This window comes from Tachysurus fulvidraco, chromosome 2 (assembly GCF_022655615.1).
Source record: "Tachysurus fulvidraco isolate hzauxx_2018 chromosome 2, HZAU_PFXX_2.0, whole genome shotgun sequence".
In the NCBI taxonomy this organism is placed as follows: Eukaryota; Metazoa; Chordata; class Actinopteri; order Siluriformes; family Bagridae; genus Tachysurus; species Tachysurus fulvidraco.
The window spans coordinates 38,003,180-38,020,276 of record NC_062519.1 but is presented as its reverse complement, the minus strand read 5'-3'; the positions used below and the strand labels follow the sequence as shown (position 1 = coordinate 38,020,276).

The 17,097-nt window shown below is 39.6% G+C and overlaps 1 long non-coding RNA gene across 1 annotated transcript in view; it reads right to left on the bottom strand.

Moving 5' to 3' along the window:
• Positions 1-6,649: 6,649 nt before the first annotated feature.
• LOC125140779 overlaps positions 6,650-17,097 on the bottom strand; it is an 11,250-nt gene continuing 802 nt past the window's right edge. Inside the window, exons 2-3 of the long non-coding RNA XR_007140043.1 lie at positions 16,949-16,996; positions 6,650-7,350 (exon numbers count right to left, since the gene is read on the bottom strand). This is a non-coding gene — a long non-coding RNA (uncharacterized LOC125140779). The remainder of the gene's footprint in view (positions 7,351-16,948; positions 16,997-17,097) is intronic.

Below are 17,097 nucleotides of genomic sequence, written 5' to 3'. Positions count from 1 at the left end.
AAGATAGCGTAGGACTCTGTGCTCTGCAGTCGACCTGTGAGAACAAAAAAACAACCCAAAAATAACAAAAAAAGAGAAAAAACTGGCATTAGGTTGCAAGGTGGTCACATGTGATCTCCTTTGATGAATAGTAGGTATAGGGCTACCTTTGAATACAGATAAAAGGTTAGAGGGGCAATGAGATATCTGGCTGGTGCCAAAGGAGGGGGACACCCATTTCTCTGCTGGCAGTAGTGCATGAAAATAGGAAGCTATGTGAAGAATCTGCCACTTTGTTGTCCTCTTTTTTGCCATTCTTTCACTGATGCAGAGAGAGAGAGAGAGAGAGAGAGAGAGAGAGAGAGAGAGAGAGGGAGAGAGAAAGAGAGAGAGAGAATTTTTTTTCCGTGGGCTGACATAGGCAGTCTCCCATGCCATCACTGGGTGTGAGGCATCTTGTAGGACAAGACGGATGACACGGGGAGGAGGGGATTTGCCCAACCATTCCATTCAGAGCCACTCGTTACGGTGATCTGCTGATCGATTAGTGGAACAAGAGCAGGAGAGCTGTCTCGACCAGCAAAGGCGAGTGTATTGTGGATTGCCCACTCCCTCACACTGACACACACACTCACGCACACACACACATCCACATGAGGTCAATAAGCTCAAATCATGAGCACCAGATCTAAAGCTGGGCTCAATTAGCAGTGCAGACTTCTACTCTATAAACCTGAAGCCTGATAAAAAAAAAAGAAAGCCACTTTCAGCCAGTGTCATAATGTCGTAATGTTTACTGCTTTACTTCCAGTAATTCAGTGTGTATTACAGTATATTCTGCACTTTTTATCACTGCCTTACAGTGTCTTTCGTGTTGCATTGACGCAGCTCTGTATAGCAATAATGTTGATTGATTTGATTAAAGCTGGTGCTCATTTTGCACAAATTAATGTGATTTAATGGATTAGAACTAAACAAGCAAACAAACAAAAAAAAAAACCCCAGCAATGTACTGCAAGACCACCGTGACTCTTCAGGCACAGTAATGCTGGTGGGAGGATGATGACTGGGACAGTTTTATTTATAAACCTCAGGCACCAGACATCACGCCATGTTCTTTGAATGTGATCAGATATTAGTCAGGACGAACAGTGACTTCAAACACTTTAATCAAGGGAAGCAGGGGTCATGTCCTGCCTTGATCTGTTTTTAAGCTCAGGCACTTGTCCAAAGGATTTTATTCTGTTGTTATTGCTCTGGCTTGGCTGCACTGCATTATAGATCCAGTGTGTGCCTTCCAGGGCTCAGCTGGCTGGCATCTCTTATTATTTTGTGCTTCCCCCAACCTGAAGCCTGGTTCAGCCTGGTTCACTGTACCATATTCAGTTACTACCTCTAGTTTTTATATATTTATTTTCTCTTTGATTGCACCTACATTTTATCTTATTATTATCTTATTGCACCTAAGTGAAATTGGCTATTTTTCTATCAAACACGGTCGTAAAAAGCATTCCATTACATTTTTTTTGTATGTGACAAATAAAATTTGATTTTGAATCAAATGCAGGCATTGATATTGATGATATTATATCATAGCACCCACTACGGCCAATTTACATTTACATTTACATTTATGGCATTTGGTTATCCAGAGAGACTTAAAATGTCTCTATAAATTCATCAATACTGGTTCACTAGGTCACAGACTAAGAATACCAGTGTCTACAGTACAAACCACCAGACAACTGGGAGAAAATACATAAAAAAAACACAATTTTTTTTCTTTTCTTTTAAGCTAGTTTAAGTATTAAAGGATATATATTTTATTATATATATATTATATCAGGTTGTATTATTACATCAGGAAAAGGTTGGTCTATAGGCATGGTTTTAAGACTGGCGATGACTCAGCAGTTCAGACATCATGAGGACCTTTATTCCACCACCTATGTGCCAGAAGAGAGAAAAGTCTTGATGTATATGTTCCTTGTACCCTGAGAGATAGTGGTATCGATTGAACTGTACTAAAGCATTGTATGGAGCACGGTGCAGTACACGGTGCAGTACAAGGTGTTCATTTTCGGCTATAAAGGTAAGCATCAGTGTTTTAAATCTGATGTGTGCAGCTACAGGAAGTGTTGTATAATTTGTTATTTAGAGACCCAAAGCAGCCTGCAAACACATGTCTTTGGACTGGGGAGGAAACACCCCTGAAGCATGGGGAGAACATGCAAACACAGCAGTCAGGGTTGAACCACCTGCAAGGCTACTGCTTAGTGCTAACCACTAAGCCACTATGTCCTCCACCCCAAAAGAAATCAACACAACATAAATCAACACAAATGAAATCCTGGACACCAAAGATTATTATAAATTTAAGTTTATTATAAACTTGAAGTTTTTCAGGCTGGATTTTATCTTAAATATTAAATCCAGTTTAAAAAACATCATTAAAGTCAAAAGATCATTTTGTACACTGATGCTAGTTGGGGTGGCTTTTTTTTTACATTATCTCCAGTTGGGGGATTTGGTCTTTTGGGTGTCATTGGTACTATTATTTTTGGTGGCATACTTCAACAAAAACAACATAAAACATAAAAAGAAATCACAAATGGCGCACATGATGCATGGGAAAATGGCTAAGCACTAATTGCATTCCATGGAAGAGTCTCTTGTACTATTTTGCAACTATGTTTGGGAGATTTTCCCTTCATTTTAATTGCATGTGCAGTTGCCAGGCACATTTCTAGATTGTGGAGAATAGCCCAGAGGACGCCGCTGTTTTCAAATTGTCAAGTAGTCTTTCTGGTTTTGGCAGAGGCCCAGCTCAAATGTGGCGTAGCGCAGATCTGAGAAGTCAGTACTGGCCGCTCTTTGGCTCTAGCGAGTAGCTGCATTGTGTTTAGAGAACTGGCCTCAAAAGAGAATGAAGACGATGAATGGGATTTGGAAAAATAAGAGTTGGTAGGCATGAGAAATTGTTTTGCATATAGCTTAGTCTTATGGTCGCCTTATTAATTCACCAAAGTATCACTATTGTGTGAGTTAAATGCATTAACATCAGTTTTAGAATGAGAGTAAGTCCATAATAACAGCGGTAAAGTACTACGTGTCAGCGCTACATCTCTCTGGCTAAGGTTAAGAAGTACAACGTTAGCAGTGACCCTGTTAGCCAAAACACTGTGCCTCTTAATAAAGAACACGCTTAACCAACTCGAGCAAGAGTAAAGCGGCTCGAATATAAATAATCCTGCTGAAAGATCCTCCGGCCTTGCAGGCTAAGGTCAAGTGATGTGAATACCTGTTAACAGCTAACACTTTCCACTGGTGAAGGAATGAATGTCTTATCAGAAGGCCTCAGTCGGCGGTCTTATCATTGTTTCAATGAAAAGAGAGAGGAGAGAGAAGAGAGAGAGGGAGAGAGAGCGGAATGGAGAAAGAGAGCAAGAAAAAAGAGAGGGAGTGCAGTGATGGAGGAATTAAGAGCGTGACACGCAGAGGTGTCAATGTGTCTTTCTCCTCTTTCTCCTGGATAAGATAACAGTGACCCTTGGTGATGGAGCACTCCCAGCCTCAGCTGCTTTTGTTCTTTTGTGTCTTTGTGTCCACTTATCTAAGGGCATTTATCCAAAGATCCTCCAAAGATCCTTGCTTCCCCCTTGCTTTTAAAGACCCATATGTCTTTGATTTCAGAAGGGTAAATAAATAGGTAAACGAGAGGCATTCGGACTGAAATGTGAAAAGAAAAAAAAAAGACTTTTTAGCAAAAGAATGCTTTTGTCTTGTGATGACCACACACAACACTTCCATTACACTCGCTCCTTGCTTTATAACCATAAATTGACAACCTCTTAGCAGGGAAAATATGGGAAAAATGAACAGACATTGTTACAGACCCATAGGCATTCCCTTGATGTAAAATTATGGCATAGTAGGTCATTTTAACACTTAATGATCTACGATTAATCATCTTTGTGATGACGGTGGATCTGGAGTCTTTCCAGGGAACACCAGAGGTGGGAAAATACTCCATGACAGGGAGTCACGCACACATATTTACACACTCATTAAACAACAGAGGCACATTTATTGCACCTAATCCAGCAATTGCCATGTTTTTTTGATGTAGGAAGAACCTGGAGAACCTAGAGGAGGAACCCCACATGGACAGAGGGAGAACATGCAGAGAAACTCTGCACAGACAATAACTGAAATAAAAGATTGAGCAGAGGAACCTGGAACTGTACAAGGGGCAGTGCTATAATTCTAAACATGATTCAGCAGTGGGTTATTCCGTGGGATAAAAATAGCGTAATTTAGCATAAAGATCAATCTAGCTAAATTACAGTGTGGAACTCTTTGTGTGTGTGTGTGTGTGTGTGTGTGTGTGTGTGTGTGTGTGTGTGTGTGTCTGTGTCTGTGTGTGACATTCCCTGTTTACATTTGGATGCCGCGATAGAAGCAGGCCTCACTGACTCATCATGGGACAGCACTGTTCCCTTTACTCCTGCGAAGAAGAGGCTGCTGCTTTCCATGCCACCCGTTCAACCGCGGAGAGTCAAAATAATGACACAGAAACAGCACGCAGACAGCAAACATCGATGAGGCCCTGAGAATGAGACACATGGTCTGAGAAAAGCATGAATATACAGATCCCATTGTGTTTACTGTCTAAGCTACAACGGATTCAATGGCATCATCTGGATCCATCCACCCAGCTCAACTCACTGGTACAGTCTCAAGAGAGACAGGTTGAGTGTTGAGAGGTTCTTTAGTTTAAGACCTTGTGATTTCATGTATGGTGTCTGCCAGTGAGACTTCCATCCCTACTAGACTGGCACATAGTTCTAAAATAAAATGTTATATTCTATTGATCTGCAAACATGGAAGACACAGCACCATCCTTTAACCTCTTCCAAACCCTCATGAAATGACGTTATATCCTTCTTGAGCATCTTTTCCATTCTTCAGACTTTCCCTTGAGATGTAGGATTTTTGCCTAGAGGCAGTGTAATAGGAGATACTTGCTAAAAACAGGCCACCTTTTTAGTGTGTACGACACACTGTCTCTTTCACATCAGTCGGGCCATCACACGCTTTCCTATCCCGACATGACGTCTGTTCCTACACATTCCACAGCACTGAATCTTGTACATGCGCTCCATTGTATTCAAGTTTCACTGCAACTGTAGCACTGTGTTTAAGCCACAATAAAACAGCCAAGTCAAATCAAGACAATAAATAGGCCCGCCTGCAGTGGGCATGACACACACGTGGGCACTGACCACATCGATCCCCCACATTCTTGTTGACACTTTGGAAATGCGTGCCTAGCAACGGCCTCTTTGTGCCAACCACCAAGGAATCCATGGTATCATGAAAGAAAACACTACACAGTAGCCTGAACATGGTTTCCTTTTATTAGCATAAAAAGTGTCAGTAAATGCTTGTATTGAAAGTTTTCCCAAAAGTGTTTAACTAAGGAAACTAAAGTGAGACTTGTTGATTGAGGTATTGAGCAAAGTCTAGTGATCACGGACAACTGGTAGTGTTCCAAAATGAGGTTAGGTGGCAGAATGTATGCACTGGGAAAAAGGACAAACAAGTCACCCTCACAGATGATAATCTAATTGTTTTATTACATTTTTTCTTCAGAAAGATTGATTGATGATGCTGACATGCCACCCATGATGCTGCACCTTACTCTATAGTTGACATATAGGAATCTGTACATTTAATACAGCTAAGCTAAAAAAAAAAAAAGGCTAAACACAGCTATTTTCACATGGAGAGTAAGGATTTCTTTTACACGTGAAATATTAATGGATGAAAATAAATGATTCACAACAGAAAAAAACATTTGAAAATAATTGCATGGGAAAAAAAACATGTGAAATCACATATGAAAGCAATCATGTAAAAATAAAGATATAAAAACAATCACATGTTGAAAACATATGTGAAAAATTAAACCAGATAAACTAACATGAGTAATTAACATATTAAAAACATTAAATGCATAAAAAAACACCATGAACTAAATTGGGTGATTAACATTTGAAAAGAAATGATTCACATGAGAAAATATAAAAACAAGCACTACCTGTAAAAGTCGATCAAATAAACTTAAACCTATGCTTGTGAGTAAAAAACTGCACATGAATTGTGATTATTCATATATTTATAATGTTTCTATAAAGGTATGGGAAAACGAGAATTCTAAAATTGATGCTTGGAACTTGCAAGGATGAGGAACACGATAGACAAACTTTTCCTCACTCGCAAACACACACAGACTCTTATCATTGTAGATTGCTCTTCTTTTAGATGATTACCACTCATGATCAGGACGAATAGTTATGTAAAGAACTGATTCTGTACATCAGTGTTTGCTTATATCTCACTGAACATACTGGAAGGACCGGTATAGAAAAGCAAATGTGTATGAACGCGACTGTCCACTTGAATGTGTTTCCTGTAGCATGCGAATGGCATATCCTCTCCACAGGGTCACCACTGGGTGAAGTGCATGAAAAAGCTGCCCGCAGTGTTTGCTCTGGTGGAGCACATACACACATCACACACACACACACACACACACACACACACACACACACACACACACACACACACACACACACACACACACACACACACACACACACACACACAAACACACATCACATCCACATACACATACTGTACACACAAACACACGCACAAGCAAAACTAGCCTTAGATCCTCTACTGGGTTGAACAGGATTAGCTACTGCTTTGTGTTAAATTAATTTTGATTAACACAAACACATAGATCTGATATCTAACAGGAAATTTAATTTGGTGTCATATTAATTGGAGACAACAGTGTACAGAACATACAAAGTTATAAACACGTGAGAGTTTGCGTATCCGACGACGGCATCCGACCAACCTGTCTTTCATGCTGAATTTGTGCCATCCTGGGTAGATAGCAGTCATTCCAAGACAGCAAATCTTGAATTTGGATTAATTTACGGTTCAGGAACCGTTGCCATTACTCCTGTCAGTATTTATCGCTAAGAGCTTCATCCTTTCCAATCCTCAACCACCGCTTATGTCTGACCAAAGGGCTAAATAGTAACACCTGCTGGAGGCCACAAAGCTACAGCTCAGGTACAACAAACAAACAAAAGGTATAGAATGAAGGAGAGGCCAGCTCCCAGAGATGAAAGACAACAGCAAGGAGGGCCTTTCTTCTTTTGATGAAAACAAGAATCAGACGATGGAGATCTGAAAGAGATCTGCCATGTCGTGGCTTCGTTCAAAAGCCACACCTGCTGTTTGCAGTGGTTGTCTCTCTTCTCCCGCCACACCGAGACGAAACAACGCTGCCTAAGAGAAAAAAACAGTTCAAAACTTCAAACAGTCGGCTGGTTTCTGCTCATACTGACACACCCAGCTGTGTAAAAAACTGTTTTTAATGCTTGTGTATAGTAGCGGCAGAAATAAAGACAGGTTTTATCATTGCGCATCAAAACCTCTTTTAACCTGTAAGTGATAAGTCTGCGGCACCTGACAGTTCAGTGTGGCTTATAGGGTCTGTTCACTAATATGCTGAATTCAGACTCATATCTAGGCATTAGTTATACAGTTTGTCATGCCTGTTCATATTTTTATTTATAACATGTAGGCAATGTGAGAACTATGTCCACAGGCATAACATATGTTCTAATGTTACGTAGTATTATGTTATGTTATGTAACGTTCATGTTTTAACCCTTTATACTAGTGGAATATAATTATTGACTTATCTGACATTTTCAATCAGTATAAACTAATGAATTATTTTAACACCTTCAAACTTTAGGTGCCTATGAACAAGCACTCGGAGCGATCTCATTCTCAGAGAGCAGAAAAGAGTTTGATATCAACTGTAAATTCTTTAAAGATAAAGAACATTTTTTATACAAAAAAGAACAACTAGTAGGCTAGGAAAAATAGAACATTGGTAAAAACCTCAAATTCATATAGCCTTGAGCAATTCTTTTAAGGTGTTTACTACTGCTACTGCTGTGGAGTGTGACAAGCAAATTCAATGCTGACCATGGACACGACAAAACTAAAAAGGGCTAAAAAGGGTTAACGATATCATTATTCTGTGATTTTATTACCACAAGTCTTTTATTTCCATTTATTTATTTATTTATTTATTTATTTATTTATTTATTTATTTATTTATTTATTTATTTTTTACATATAGCCTTTTTGTGTTTTATCTGTCTTTCTTTTTTCTTTTTTTTGTGTGCTTCAGTTACTTTCACTATGTTTAGAATTTCCAGTTTTTTAACAACACTTTTTTATATTCCCGTTTTTATCCCATTAATTTTAAAGAGAAAATCCAAAAGGGTTAAAAATAGATTAAAATGGGTTAAGGATTTTTTTCATATAAGGTCATAATTGGGGCTGATACAAAACATTATCACTGTAAGATGTAACGAACACTCGAAGATATGCTGCTGTGGAAAAAATGAATCACAGTCTAAAGACATGGGTATAACTGCACGTCCTCATGTAACTGTAAGAAAGCACTGATAATCGATAATCCATATATAGGCTATTAAATATTAAAAATCATCCTAGAACAAATATTTATCATTACAACAATTACCCACTTATTGAGCTCCTGTGATTTGCATTGCACTGCTGCCATGTGATTGACTGATTGGATAACTGCTCAAATAAACAGATATACAAGTCTTCCTAATAAAGTGGAGGATTAGTGTATGTTTGGGATCTCCATTGGATCTCCAATAGATCATCTATTTCTACTGTCAAGACCTTGCCTTTAGAATTGTACAGCACAAGCAAACAGTATGCTGGTGCTGTAAATTATTAGAACATTCATTATTCAATGTCTAATGAAGCAAATGTAGATTTAAACTGTAGTTAAAATTCAAGTTCAAATGTTTCTGGTACAAATTAAAACATATTTCCTAGTTTGTCAAGGAACAGCATTGTTGATGCCCCTGTGCTTTAAAAAAAGCTATGCCCATGATAATGTCTAAAGATCTAAGGCATGTTGGAGACAGAATGTCCTTGCCGTGACTATGTGGTTTGGTGTATGAAGCAGTACAAGTGAGCTGCTGACAGGTTAGGTACTCCTAGATGAATCGGAAGGTGGGACAACTATTAGTAGATTATATTTAGCTGGTCAAGACATATTCCCTTTTGGTTTGTGCTTCACTGGTCAAAGTTAACATGTTTTGATACATTCATACTCATATTAAAGAGCTCAGGCTTGCTGTAAGGTTCATTGACCCCTAAATGTTTTGAGATGGGGTTTTTCCCATCTCAAGTGTGGCATCTACACTGCCTAGAATACATTCATTGTCCACATGCAGACACGGGTCAAGGAAAAACTGATCTTGGTGAAGTTCTTGTTGGTGCCAAATGGACTGGTTTTCAGTATTTCAGAAACTACCTGGGATCTCCTGGGATTTTCCTGCACTACACTCTCTAGAGTTTACGTAGAATGGTGTGAAAAACAAAAAACATCTAGTAAGCATCAGTTCTGTAGGTGAAAATTGCTTATTGATGAGAGAAGAAAAGCCAAAATGGTTCAAGCTAACAGAAAGTCTACTGTGACTCAAATAACCACTCTTTACACCCATGATGAGCAGAAAGTCATCTCAGAATGCATAACACTTTAAACCAGTAAGTACTGTAGCTGGGCAACAACAACAGAAGACATCAGATTTTTCTACAGTTTCCACACATGAAATTATGTTACAGTTAGCTGATGTACACCAGTGAGGTACACCAGCGAGTTAGCTGAGGTACACCAGTAAGCAGCCTTCCTGTCAAAGATGTCATGGTCAAAGTCACTGAGATCATTGAATTGTCCATTCTGATGTTTGTTATGAACATGATCTGAAGATCTTGACCTGTACCTGCATGATTAGCTGATTGGATAATTACATGAATGTACAGGTGTTCCTGATAAAACGGACGATGAGTGTGTATCTGTGTTCAACAGCAATGTTGTTTCATGTTGTAGACATTAGAGAATACATGCTCACAGTGGCAGTATGACCACATCAAGAGCAGTTAACTTCAATAATCAACAGAACTATAAAGGAAACCGGGATCAGTAGGCAACAAGAGACTATAGATCAATAAGACTTTAATGCAAAAGGCCAGGTGATGGTGTTACAGTAATACTATGACTTATAATAAAAACATATATGACAAAAGATGCTAAAATATGCTTTTTAATAAAACAAACTATGCTTTACAAGCTTTGGTGTCACTAAGAAAAGATAAAAGAGTTTTTAGAACTGAGTCACAATTTTTTCTGTGCCATGCCATATATTACTAGGACCAAAATTACTAGATTTGGGTCAGATACTAGAAAAGATCAGTAGGAAAGCACAGATCGGAGATTAGCGATAAGAGGACAAACTCTGACTGGTTTCTCAAAGTTCATACGTCTCCCAGGAATATGATACTATCTGCACAGCCGAGTGTCCTTTGTCACTAAATGACGTGGGACCAGATGCATGCAACATTTCATCATGTGACTGCCACAAAGGCCTGTTGAACAGCACATATTTAAATATTGATGTGCTGATGGTTACTGTTATGTTGTCAACACATCTACGCAAACACACTTCCTCTTCTGCCTGATGGAATTGTTTGTGTGTGTACCCAGCAGAGGGGCAGAGGGGGGTGATTTAAAGAGGGGGGTTCCTTTTGCTCACTTTGGTGTTGTGGTGTCTGAAGGGGTTCCGCTTGCCTTCAGGGGGGGAAATTAATCTGTTGGCTAAATGGGCTTGTACACACACTTTAAAACTGTATGTTCCTGGCACTGGGAGTATCAGAGGACTACCCAAGTGCAGCTAGGACCTCCAAGGCAACCAGAACCCAAATGGTCAACCTGTTTGGTAAGCTCATATCCAGAAGTCAATCTGACCCAGCCAAAGGCTAGGGTATGATACCTGCCCAATTGCCTTTTGTCTGTCTTCTCTCTCTCTCTCTCTCTCTCTCTCTCTCTCTCTCTCTCTCTCTCTCTCTCTCTCTCTCTCACACACACACACACACACACACACACACACACACACACACACACACACACACACACACACACACACACACACACACACACACACACACGGTTTTCTCAACCTAGAGCACACAAAAAAGACCACATTCAGGATATGTGTTTCAAATTTTCTCACTGCCTCCATTCTGCTGGAGAGCTTTGATTCTCTCCTTCCCTAGCCTCTCTTGTATAGTTTTTTCTTTTTTGTTCTGCCTCAACCATGTCAGCCATTGATGTCCCACCCAAACTTTTTTGCCCCCCCCCTTCCCTTTTGATTCCTTTTTGATCCATGGCTACCTGCATGGGGCTGGCTAAAGAGAAGGGACAGAGAGAGGGAGAGGGAGGGGACATGGCGTTGACACATAAAACCTGCGTTTCTCAGTTTTCAAATGTCTCATTGAGGCTCTCGCAGGCTTTGATATTTTAAGTAGGTATCACAACAAAGGGGCAACAAATGGCTGGAAAGGTAATGCAGAATATTAAGGCGGCTAATGGCCCTGGCCCTCTAGAGTGGAGTTGGGCCGAAAGGAAAGCCCTGTCCCACGAGTCCTATTCCATTTCCAAGGGGCGGACTCAACTGCCTGGCTGCTTGCAGCCACTGAGCTCTGCATGACAATCATTTGGACATTTTGGCTCTTTTACCACAAGTGCACAAGTCACCTAACTGCACGACAGTGGCCTTCGCAATCGTTCCCATGCAGCGCAGTGCATACTACATGCTACGGTATTCACTGCAAGGCCTAACTAACTAAGACGTGATTTTTTCAGGCTGTGAGATGTAAGAATGCATAGTCCTTTAATTTGAAACTTGCCCTCTAGGTGTGGTATCACTACTTGCCTTTGTTTGATGTGATTTTTTTTCTGAGCTATGTTTTAATTCAAGATATCAAATTACACTATCTATCATCTTCAATGGTATGGCTTGCTTGTTCTATATAATCTCTGTGTCAAAATCGACTTTTGGTATATTGTAAACTTGTAACTTTGAGCATAACCTTTGTTATAAGAAGCAGAACCTCTGATCATGGTTAACCTTTATAAAAAAAACTTTTTAATCTTAAATATGTCTTGTTCATGGTTCTGGGATACTGATGGCTATGACCTAAATTCAAAATGAATATAAAAAACCATACAATATTCTATGTTTGGATGCAAACCTGGGCAGTAAAATTGTAGATTTTATTGCTGTTGTTGTTGTGGTAATACACTCCTGGGTAGTCTTTAGCTGTTGGCTGATCTCCAGCTCATTAGTCTTTATTTTGCACATACCACAAGTGAAAAGGTCTGTGAGCCAAATTGGACCTTTAAAGGTCTGGATAGTCTTTTGTACTCTTAGCTTTACAGTACTATCACGCTCGCAATCTAAAAATTGCTTGCTTCTAAAGACTGTAATAACCTCAGGACTGCAGGACCCACTACTGCTGATGGCATCTGCTTGCACTGTTTCTCAAGGATGCTTCTACTTGGAGCGAACCCCTCTCTTGCAGGATTTGGTGTAGAATATTGAATATTGAGTGCCAAAGCAAACAACCTTTTAGCATGGTATATGGAACACCCCCCCCCCCCCCCAAAAAAAAAAAAAAAAAAAAAAAAAGGTGTGGACATTCTCCTTTTACAAAGGTGAAGATGCGGCCCCATTGCCAGCATGATATGGGAATAGAGTCTTCAAACAGGATGTCCCAGACTTTATTGGGGCATGCTAAGCATTACAGCATCGCACTTCCTCACTGGGAGTTTGAGAAAGGGATTAGTAGCATATGGCTCATTGAACAGAGCTCTGCTTTTCATTAACTAGCCCACCACCCAGCAGCATCTTGCCTGGCAACTAATTTCTGTCTCAGAAAAGCATTCCTGATTTGTGTGTGTGGTGTGTATGCACAAGCATGTGAGTCCTGTTGTGGAATAGTGGGGGAGGTGTCCAAAATGGCACTGACAAAAGGGGAAAAATCTGGTTTTGGTTTGCGTTTTCATTTTTTTTTCCAAAAGCAAAAGTGTGACACTGCCAACAGGACGGTCCCAGCATTGATGCATGGGGATTTTAAATACAACACTGCTGCCATTGTTACATTACATATCAAATGGAAAGTGGTGCCATGTACATTTGCAAAGCTTTTGGAAGAACCAAACATGTGGAAATGTCCAAAACAAACCCTTGTACCTGTTAGGGTGAGGACCTGACATTGTGGCCTCAAGGGACTAAGGGCTGAAATATGTCCAAAGCCATAAACAAACGTTATTGAGAACTGATATGGCTTGGTACACAGGTAAGAAAAGTTCCTGTAGTTGAATAGAAGAAGGAAAAAACGATTATTGTCCTGAGATTAAGTGGAAGTCACTTGTTATATAACAGCTCCTTCCCAAATTCTATTTTTGGGGTGAACCAACAATACTTGACCCCATCACCTTTACTGATGTTGACAATGAATCCCTGAGTCCTCTAAGTCACACATAGTGGGCGAAAGCTCTAAGCAAAACAACACCATCTCCTGAAATGCTGGGAGCGTTGACGCTAGAGAATGACTACACTGACACATTTAATTGGCAGCAAATTCTGGAACCTCCCAGCAAAAGATCAGTGAGTTACAAAGTGTTTTTCTGGGTACAAAGTATCTGGGGAGGGCTAGCGACGGAAAACATTAGCATTGCTGTGGTTTTCAGCACTTATGCTTAAATATCATCTGCAGGCTTCCACAGATGCATATAAAACTGCTCCTGCTGCGTGGTCTTTTCTGCAAATGCAACAAGTTTCGAAATGTTGATGTTCTCAAGGCAGAACGTATCTTTAAACATAATGCATCCTTTTTTGTTTTCTTGTCTTAAAGGAATCAGTTGAGTCAGCCGTGTTTTTGATTAATCGTCTAACACGGTTAGCATTTCTGTTAGCATGTGCTGAAAATGGACATACTGGACATGTATTCTCTCGGATTACCACCCAGCATGTCAAAAGTATCACAGAACTTCAAGTCTCCCCCCACCCCCCTCCCCTGAAATCAGAGAGCAAGGCCACTGGCCTCTAGCTTTACAGTCTGCAGCGCCGTAACACCTGTTCTCAGACTGACTGACAAACAATTGTGTCATTATTCACGACCCAAAAAAGGACTCTAACCACATCCCCCAATTCTCTGCTGGTCCAAGTACCATGCCAGCTCCCAGGGCCTAACCACAACCCAGGATTTAAACATGATGACACAGGTTTGGGTTACCTATTTTTATTGTCGGATGTAGCTGAGTACAATATACTATGACAAAAGTGGTTATGGAATTGAATCTTTCATCCTGATTATAACGAGTGTGTTCTCCACATGTGAATTACGAAGCTGTTTTAGTGCACTTGAATTAGACCAGTTTTATTCACACTACAGCCTTATCATTTTTGCTAATTAATTAAAGAAACATCAGGAACTTACTCATACCATTATATCACGTGATGCTAGAGGAGTTCAAGTTGAAGGGCTTTGAGAGCATCACAAGTGAAGAAAACCATAATAGACCAAAATCCAAAAAAAATAGAAGTTTTTCTTTTTAGCTTTTGTTACTGAATGGGTTGGGAGAACTGGGACGGCTGGAGGTCTTCTTTTTTTCAATTAAGTCAAAGACCACAGCATACTTTTCATCAATGAATTAATGCAACAACATTAGCTATTCTTTTGGTTTTGACAAGTGGCTACGTCTCCTACAAGAGTTCTAGGTCAAGTCTTTGTTAAAATGTGAATTCAATGTTAATCCTAATCCCCTCTTCAAAGCCAACATTCAAGCCAGTGTGGAGGCAAAGCTCTCGGCTCTCAGCTCTCGGCTCAGGCTGCAGCCACATGGAAATACATGTTCAGGTCTGCATCAAGTGATACATTTTTCATTAGGTTCATTAGGTTTATTTTAAGCTACATATTTCTATTCACGTTGGTGCATAACTCATTGCATTTTTACAATTTTCACCAGTTCATCGTCTCACGTCAGATATAATATGACCAACTCATGACAGTCAGGTAAGAAATTATAAGTAAGTCAAATTATTAGCGATTGCAAACTAAGCCTTACAAAGCTTACCATTTAAGACTTTCAAAAGTGCAAGGAAGGTCGTTCCAAGCATGACACCTGGAAACATACCACCAGGTAACCTACCCTAAAACATTCTTTCTCTGTGTGTACATGTCTATGCATTTCTCATAGCCTGGACTTCATCAGCAGAAACTAGCACTATTCCAGCAACATGTCTCTCCATTTCTTTATAAACCCAGCTTCAGTGCATGTGGTGAATGATTATTAGTGTCATCTGCTATAGTTAGGCCAGCACACCAAGACCACGTCAGTGAATAGACCAGTGGAGTCTCACGATTTGTTGCTCCAATGCTCAAGACCTGCTATTAATCAGAAATCAGCTCAACAAGACAGTCTTTCCATGCAAACATCATCGAGTATGCCTAAAGGAATCACATTTCATGCTCACCATTGTGGCTATATTTTGCTTAATTTGTAGGATTTCATGACATCAATATATATGACCAAATTTTACTCTTTTTCTTAGAAACTGGACAAAGAAGTATTTAATTTATAATGTTCCAACTAAGTTTGAAAACACATGATCAGATGCAAGAAGGGTTTAACCTCTACTCAAACGTTGGGTTAAACATTGGACATCAGACATTTAAATGATTAAAGCGTCTTTTTTATGCATCCTGAGCTCCATCGTCTCTCATTTGGCAGCGTTGGGGTACTTTGACCACAATCTTCCGCCTCATTTGTGTCATTAGCTTTGGCCTTGTCATCAGAGTGAACGCTACAACCACAGACTTGTGGCTCAAACACAGGTCCTGTAGCAGCTAACATTAACGTCTGTACTGGGTTCTGGGTCTGAAACCACATTACCACTTTACATCATATTTAATGGTAGATATATAGTTTAACTTCATACCAGAGTAGGTGTAGAAATCCCACTAAAGCCAAAGCAGTGTCAAACACTGAAGATATTTATAAATGCAAGAGAAAACAAACTTCTGATGTTTAACACATTTTTTTAGCTTAACTTTTCTGCAGACAATGAACACCCCCATATAAGTTTCAGTATTAAATAAATTTCACACCTCATATGAAACAGTCATGCTTAAGTGTGTGTGTGGTATGAAATCATGTGAAACCACCTGCCACATAACACAACATTGAGTTCAACATGCTCCACTCATCAACTGTACATCAAAAGGGAAGCTTTAACATAGCTGGGCCATGTTGGCTTTAAGACCCATGAAAGACATCGGTAAATGGCACCACAGTGATAAGTGCCTTCAGAACAGGCTTTCGTCAGCAGCACAATTTACCCTCCACAATTTAACTGTTTCTGTCCCACTGTCTTGCAAGCCTCCATCTTCCAACCAGGCTTGCCACACAGGATGCTTTAGGCCACTAAAGACTCCTCTATAAGGATGAATTTTAGAAGATAACCAATTTTTAACAACTGTGTGTTTTGACACATGAAGTTTATAATGTTGTTAGTTGATCTTGGCTATTGTGGGCTCTGTCATCACACCTGCTGGAAGGCTTACTAATGTCAACACTGCAAGTGGGCCATATTTGTATATACAGTACATATATACTGTACAGACATTTTGGCAAGTACAATTAAGTACATAATGTTCACTGGTGCATTTTCATTATGTGTTAAATCTACAAATATATTTGAATGTCATACAATATATTTCCATTTATTCCAAGCCCAGTAATATTCTTTAATAGCAACTCTGACAGTAATTCTGACTGTAATTTAAGTCATAGATTTACATTAATGCACCTGCTCTATTGTTTATATCTTATGGACGCACCACATCATTTAAATATGAAAATAAAACAGTTATGTATTTGTCGATAATTCAGTCAGTAAAAAAGTTTACATTTACTTACCTTTTATGGACGGAGACCTGAGTGTCAGAATTTAAGTCAGTTGGTTTTCTGTGGGAGAAATGTCAGAATGTACGATTCCTCAGTAATATGACAGCCTCTATGTGTTTTTTATTTTTTTGCATGTTCTTGTCATTTCATTGTGGTTGATC